At 51.9% G+C, this 6,714-nt stretch overlaps 1 long non-coding RNA gene across 1 annotated transcript in view; it reads left to right on the forward strand.

The window, feature by feature from the left end:
- Positions 1 to 3,379: 3,379 nt before the first annotated feature.
- Positions 3,380 to 6,714, forward strand: part of LOC123522104 — a 9,748-nt gene continuing 6,413 nt past the window's right edge. Inside the window, exon 1 of the long non-coding RNA XR_006680410.1 lies at positions 3,380 to 3,530. This is a non-coding gene — a long non-coding RNA (uncharacterized LOC123522104). The remainder of the gene's footprint in view (positions 3,531 to 6,714) is intronic.

Consider the following 6,714-nt stretch of genomic DNA (forward strand, 5'->3'; position numbering starts at 1 on the left):
TCTGTAGTATTAAGTTATGGGATGGGTAGGGGCCCAGCCCCCACCGCTACTACTACCCATGGGTTCAGTAAGCACAATTGTACGGTTGAGATATATAAGTATTAAAGTCATCGAGAGCATGAGAGATATTACACTAATGCAGTTAGACACATTACATGGTAGCATTGCTTACCTCAGCCCAGCTTGGTGGTCCACGTGGAGAGAGGGGGAAGGGAAGGGGGGCAAGGGAACAAGGGAGAGAGGGGAGCCAGAGAGTGCTCTATATTGCTGACCCACGCCTATATACCTTTTGGGGGCATGATTATAGAATCACACATCACAGGAAGGGGCAGTACAATAGGCATACACATGGTAGGGGTGTGCCCATAGAAATGGGGAGGTCTAGGGGTATACATGTTACAAGATGGGCGGGCCCTAGATTCATAATGGTAACCTAATCTTGGTCATCCTTGGGTGGGTTTGACCTCTCTGGGGTCTCCTACAAGGAAACAGACAACTACTACCCTTATCAGAAGGGAGTGGTGTCTGCTTGGTCTAGACAGCTGATTGCTCTTAGGGAGAATGACCCGATGACCAGCTAAGTCTGGCATATATTTGTGGGAGACAACTTGGAAGAAATCGTCTGTTTCCCACAGCCTTCCTGTTGAACACTGTGAGTTCTGGATGCAGTAGAGCCTTGTAGAATGCAGTCTGTCAGCCATGGTGGCTCCCACAAGGAAGAGAAGGGGCTATCTCTTGCTAGCAGCTCCATGGCCCAGCTTCTTATAGCTCCCTAGCACTCGTCCATGGAAGCGATGGCTCTCTTTCCTCCTCAGACTGTGTGGACAGTCCTGCTGTCTGTTGGACAACGTGGTTTCCAGCTAGTGACTCTTGGAGAGCTCACGCTATATCTGGAGTGGGGGTTGAGGATGAGCTCCCCAAGGACTAAGGCAGTGAGTTCAGCAAGCAGACTTGGGGGCCTGCCTGAGGCTGGTGCTGCGTTCCTGCCCAGCAGGGGTAAAGGCAAGGACCTGGGGACTGCTCTGGAGGCTGAATGCTCCTCTCTACCATCAGACCATAAATTCGAAAAGGACAGAGTCTGGTTACTAGCGGGGCAGCGATGTGCCAAGAGTTCAATACACGGTCTTTCAGATGAAAGACAGAACATGCCCCCAGTCTTTGTGTAAAGCAGAGAGTTGAACTGCACTGACATGATGTGCGCATCGGCAGAAGGTCCCTCCTTCCCGATGCTGGTTTCTCTAAGAGTCTTTCAGTGTCCTGGTGTTCTATAGCTAGCTGTCTTCCAGACAAGGAACCTACACGTTCCTCCAAGCCCTTTCAGCATTTCCTCTCACAAGGTGGGCACCATGCTAGGACCCACGCGAAAGGCGAGTCAAGATAGTCCTGGGCCAAGGGAAGCCTGTCCTCCGACCGACCCTCCCACCCCATCCTCAGGCCACGGGGGCTCAAGGACACTACGGTGTTGCTCAGAGCTGCCACGCCTCTTGCGACGTGGTGAAATGACTTTGAGGCCCCGCATAGGGTACCCAGACTTGGTTCTGAAATGGACCAGTGGGTGGCCTAAGGCAAGGTCCTGGGCTTGTTTTGCACGTAAGCAGGAGACGAGCCTCTGGAAAGGCTGGAGGTGATAAACAGCCAACACAGCTGGCACGGCAGGCGCAGGACTCCCAAGGACAGACCTCACTCAACTGTCACCAGGCCCTCTGAAACCCAGGCCACCACTGACCGGAATGTGCGCCGCCCGGAGGGCTGCCACCGAGTCGATTCAGACTTGTAGCGAGCAACCCTGTCAGAGCCAGTAGAATCACCCCTGTGTTTTTCAGAGTCAGCCATGCAACTGGTCACCATGACACCCCCAGGGTTCCCTGGACGGAGAGTAGGCTCTAAGTAAATGATGAATGAGTGACAGAAGGCAGGTGGGAACAACTTCATTCCATTTCACAAGGTGTTTTGTTCTCCGCCCTGCCAGGTCCTATAGGATAACAGCTCATCCCACTGTACGTGGAGTTGCTTTTAAAGGCAACTAACAGCTAACAACAACAACCGCTATTATTATTACCATTATTACCTGAGGTACAGAGAGAGGCGAAGCAACCAGCTGAATTGGCCGAGAGTTGAGAGCGAGGATACAAAGAAATGGGGGGCTCCGTTTCACGTACATGACACAGGAAAAAGCCGGCAAAATCAAATCTCCCCAGGCCAATGGGGAGGATGGCGCAATCCTGCCAAGAGGTGCCTCTGGGGGTAGGAGGCTGGGGTGCTTCCCAGGAAGTCAGTGGTGACAGAGTGGAGCTGGGGCAGGAGCCACATTCCCCAGAGCCACCCCCTGGGTGGTTTTTGAACATTTAACATGCCGCACGGCTCACCGAAACACTGACCATTCAAGTTCCCCCAGAGGCACGCAGAAGAATGGCCTGGAGAAGTATTTCCCAAACATTAGCCATTGAGAACACAACAGCCCACAGCACGCTAAGTGTAGGACCTCTTTTGCTGCTTAACAGATGTGAGGCTCGGATGGCTGTTCCAAGTGTTTTCTCCGAGCAGCATCAGCCTTTCCCCCCTCCAAGAAGCCAACTGCCTGCCTCCCACATTTAATCAGCCCATGAAACCAAGAGTCTAGAAGCCACTCCCAGAGAGTAAGAAGTCCTTGGGGAAGAGAGCCAGGAGGGACGGCAGGTAAGCCCTGACTGCGGATCGGCCTGACCACTCTCAACGCGGCCCCCACATGAGAACGCTGACATTGCTGGGTGCCCGGGAGCTGACTGCACCTCACATAGCCCCAACAGAACAGAGATCTGCCCCGGGGGGTTGTCTAGGTTGTAATCTGACTGCCAGGTCTGCCCCGCTGGGAGCTGCTGCATGGGTTTGAGCCCACAGTCATGCAGTGAGCAGCTGAGTGCTTCACCACAGTGCCACTGCGTGGAGAGGACGTGCTGCCCTCTGACACAACCTTCTCCCCTTGCGGCTGGAAGAGCCTGGATTCTTAGCCTGTGACTAGTTCCGGCTCCTTATGACTTGATTTCTTCTACCCTGCAGGGGACAGCATTGGGCAAAGAACTGTGGAATTCATATGATAAAAGAAACAACATTTGCTTCCAATTATCCAAATTATTGTTTGCTAATTGAAGCACAAAAGGGGTATTTTCTTGCCCTCTCGTTGGTATAAGCATCCCTCCCCTTCCATCTCTTTGATTGAACAAAAAATGCTCTTGGAGCATTGCCTTTCATCGGTACATCATTTCCCTGATCAGTAGCTGTGGAGTGCTGTCCTTGTGCAGGGAGGCAGGCTCCGACTGGAGAGCAGTTTGTCGTTGAAGCCCCAGAAGTGGGCATCACTGTCTGCGCTCCACGGAGCCTCTGCCACCCTGGGCGCTGTTTCAGAACATGGCAATCCATTGCTAAGGACTAAAATTGCACTTACCAGGAGAACTCCTCTGGACATGCTATCAGGAGGGACCACTCCCTGGAGAAGACCGCATGCTGTGTGACGAAGGTGGTCCCTGAAACAGAAGAGGAAGGCCCACTAAGAGGTGGGTCGACCCAGAGGCTGCAACAATGGGCTCAAACGTAGTAGCTGCGAGGAAGTCCCAGAGCCGGGCAGCGTTTCCTTCTGTAGGATCGCTAGGAGTCAGACCCAATTTGACTGTACCTAATAACCGGGCTGGGGTTTGCTCTTTGTGCATAAGGTCACTGTGGTAGTTGAGGATTAAGAGTGAAGGGGTGGAGTCTAGCCTGTCAATCGGCTCATAGCCAATGAGGCCTCGGTGTGGGCATGGCCTTCTGGAGGATTCTGGGAACTCTTGTTTTTCCTTCATGGAGACAAGAGACACTCTCTCTACTCACTCCCTGAGAGATGCAGCTGACACGACACATGGAACTACACTAGTGCCCTGAGCTGGAGCAGCCATGTGGAGACCCCTGCCAGCGCTGGGCTGGGCGGGGATGGTTTCTCAATATTCAATTGCTCTTGTACATAACACTCTGTCTTATAGACATATGAGTGTCCATGAATTTGCTTCTCTAGTCTACCCAGACTCACACAGTCGCTGAGTCAGAACTGATTTGATGGCATTTGACAACAACAAGAACACACGATACCACGCTTTGCTCATCTAGATGAGCTGTGTACTTTCTTAAACAGCTCATGCTGTGAAGTGGGACAGCGAGGGAGTCAGGCCCCATCTGACACTATGAGGAGCAGAGTTGCTGGGCCAACCATCCAGTATTGTCCAAAGCCAAGGGGCTCACTGTTGTCCCTTGTGTCCTGCCAGGTCCTGAGTGTCACCTCCCTAATGTCCAGGAGGACAGTAGCCAGCAGGGGGGAGTGGGGAGAATGGTGTACCTCCTTTAGGACAAAGACACTCAGAGTCCCCATCCCACTCACCTCCAATCGAACATGCTTTAAATGCAAAGTAGAGATCCACACGTATAACTTCGGAAGATACATGGGTCACCTCCGGATGCTCGGATGCTCTGGTCCTCCAAAGGTTGTACACGGAGCTCCGCGAGTGGATGGGGCTTTGTTTATACTAGGCCGATGCAAAGAAGTTCTCTCTGAACTTCTGCCAGCGATCGAAGGGACTGCTGATGGAGAACAGGTCTATGGGCCATCTCTTCCCTGCTCCTCATCTATCATCCCAATCCTCCACCTTTTTCTGCAAGCAATGATTGCACCCTAAACACACAAAATTAATCACCACTCGAGGCCAGCCAGGTGTCTTGCCTCCAGAAATGATCTCCCTGCTGCAAAAGAACAGCTCGGATCCGGGAAAGTCTCATCTTTTCCTTTAAAGAGCACTGTAGCATTGCAAAGTCTCACCATGCCAACCGCCGGCTCTGGCTTCCTGCAAAGAGCAGGTAGCAATTGCTGCCGGTAAAAGCCCCGTTTCAGGTAAAGAAGGCACACCTTGATGCCACGCCGTGCTGATCAAATTTCCCACTTCTGACGAAAGGGAATGCTTGTAAGAGCAGAATGAAGTGCTCTTCCTTCTGGAAAGTTCAAGATGATATCGCAGAACGTGGGTCCAGCCTGGGAGCAGCCCTCAAACCATGAATGCTCTCAGCCGCAGATGACCACCTGAGCCAACCCAGTCCCGATTTCAAATTCCTTCTGTATGACTTGCCCTGCTAGTCAGCTCTGGTATCCTGTATGTATATTTTATTTTAACTATGCAGCCCTCTGGCAACAGCCTGTACGTTTCAATCCATCAGAAGCCCCATTTGCCAGTTGCGTGTGGAATTGAGCTCTTCCGAGGGTGTGGCAGAGGGAAAATGATCCCAGAAACAGCTATAAAAATGATGTTGTTCATCCAATCCCCTGGCATTTCCAACATCTTCATCGGGGAAAGAAGCAGACCATGCCACCGCCACGAGCACCCATGGGTGCGGCTTCCGCTCCAGAGTCACTGCCACAAATCCTTACAGCGTGGCTCCAGTGCAGGGGGAGCTCAGCTATTGCTGTGGGATTATGACTATTCTTTTTGACATGCTCTCCTCCGTGTGAGTCTTCGGTGTAAGCGCCTGCTCCCTCTGTCTGAGAGATTAGGCACGTGGCTGAGGATGAGGGCAAATACTTCCTCAACCAACACTCCCCAGAGATGGGTGGGCAGGCTGTCTCCTTCAGAGCAGCCTTGGAGAGGGTGCCGGTGCATAAACCAAAGCCAGCCTCCGTGCGTCAGCGCTTCACCCCGCTGAAGTCTGCATTGCTATTCCATTCCCGGCTTTTTCTCAGAGCCCAATAAATGCATTCTCCTGACCCTTGGTGCACAAGGCAAGGAAACTGAGTCTGGGTTGAGGGACCTGGGTGCCTCTTCAGTCTCTACCATCTCCTCTGTTTACAATGCTTCAGAGAATCCGGGTGTGCTCACACAGCAAGGGGGTCCCGGGAGAACAGGACTGCCTGCCTGCAGAGCAAGGCCTCTCAGTGTGCAGGCACGTCTGTCCAGTGCTGGAGGCAGCGGATAGCGAGCTTCCAGGCTGGCTGGGACGCTCGCAGCACGCTGCCCCTGAGCCAACAGGCGCCCTAGGAATAAACCAGTCCAGTGGGCAGAGATGATGCAAACTGGGGACCAAGAGGTCTGATAGAAGAGGCAGAGGGAGGACAGTCCACGGTGCTGATTCCCAGAGTTGAAAAGGTCCAACCAGTCGCCGTTTTGTCCTGAAGCTGTACAGATGGCTCCTGGTGACAGCTGCATAATAAATTGTGTGTGGTGAGGTCACCGGCTCAGATTGATTTGACTGTATATAAATATGTGACAATCGCTCTCTGCTACTGGCTTTGCTAAGGGCAGTAACGACTGTATATTCAGCAGGAAAAAATACATAAATAAAATCAAATGAAATAAAACCCCGCTCAGATTTCCCCCCTGCATTTGCAAACCCACATTCAGGAAGAAGCATCAATATTGGTTTGCTCAATGTGCGACGGGGCCGTCTGTCAGCTGGAAATTATCTTGGGGAGCAGAGGACCTTGGATGTGAATAGCACTCTGGGTAAGGGAGTGTTAGCCCACGTAGTCATTCCATGGGGGGCTTTATCCCCTCCCTGAGCCAAAACTCACCAAAGGATGATAAATGCAATCCAATCCGGATGATTTTCAGTCACATCGAGTTTTAATATGAATATTCTGCCACTGTTAAATGAGAAGACATCAAGTTGAATGATGATATAATGCTATATCGTCTAGTGGTTCATTTTGTCTTAATTACAGAACCC

Source organism: Echinops telfairi, unplaced genomic scaffold (genome assembly GCF_000313985.2).
Source record: "Echinops telfairi isolate 266 unplaced genomic scaffold, ASM31398v2 ScPeMD7_2291;HRSCAF=2852, whole genome shotgun sequence".
NCBI lineage: Eukaryota > Metazoa > Chordata > Mammalia > Afrosoricida > Tenrecidae > Echinops > Echinops telfairi.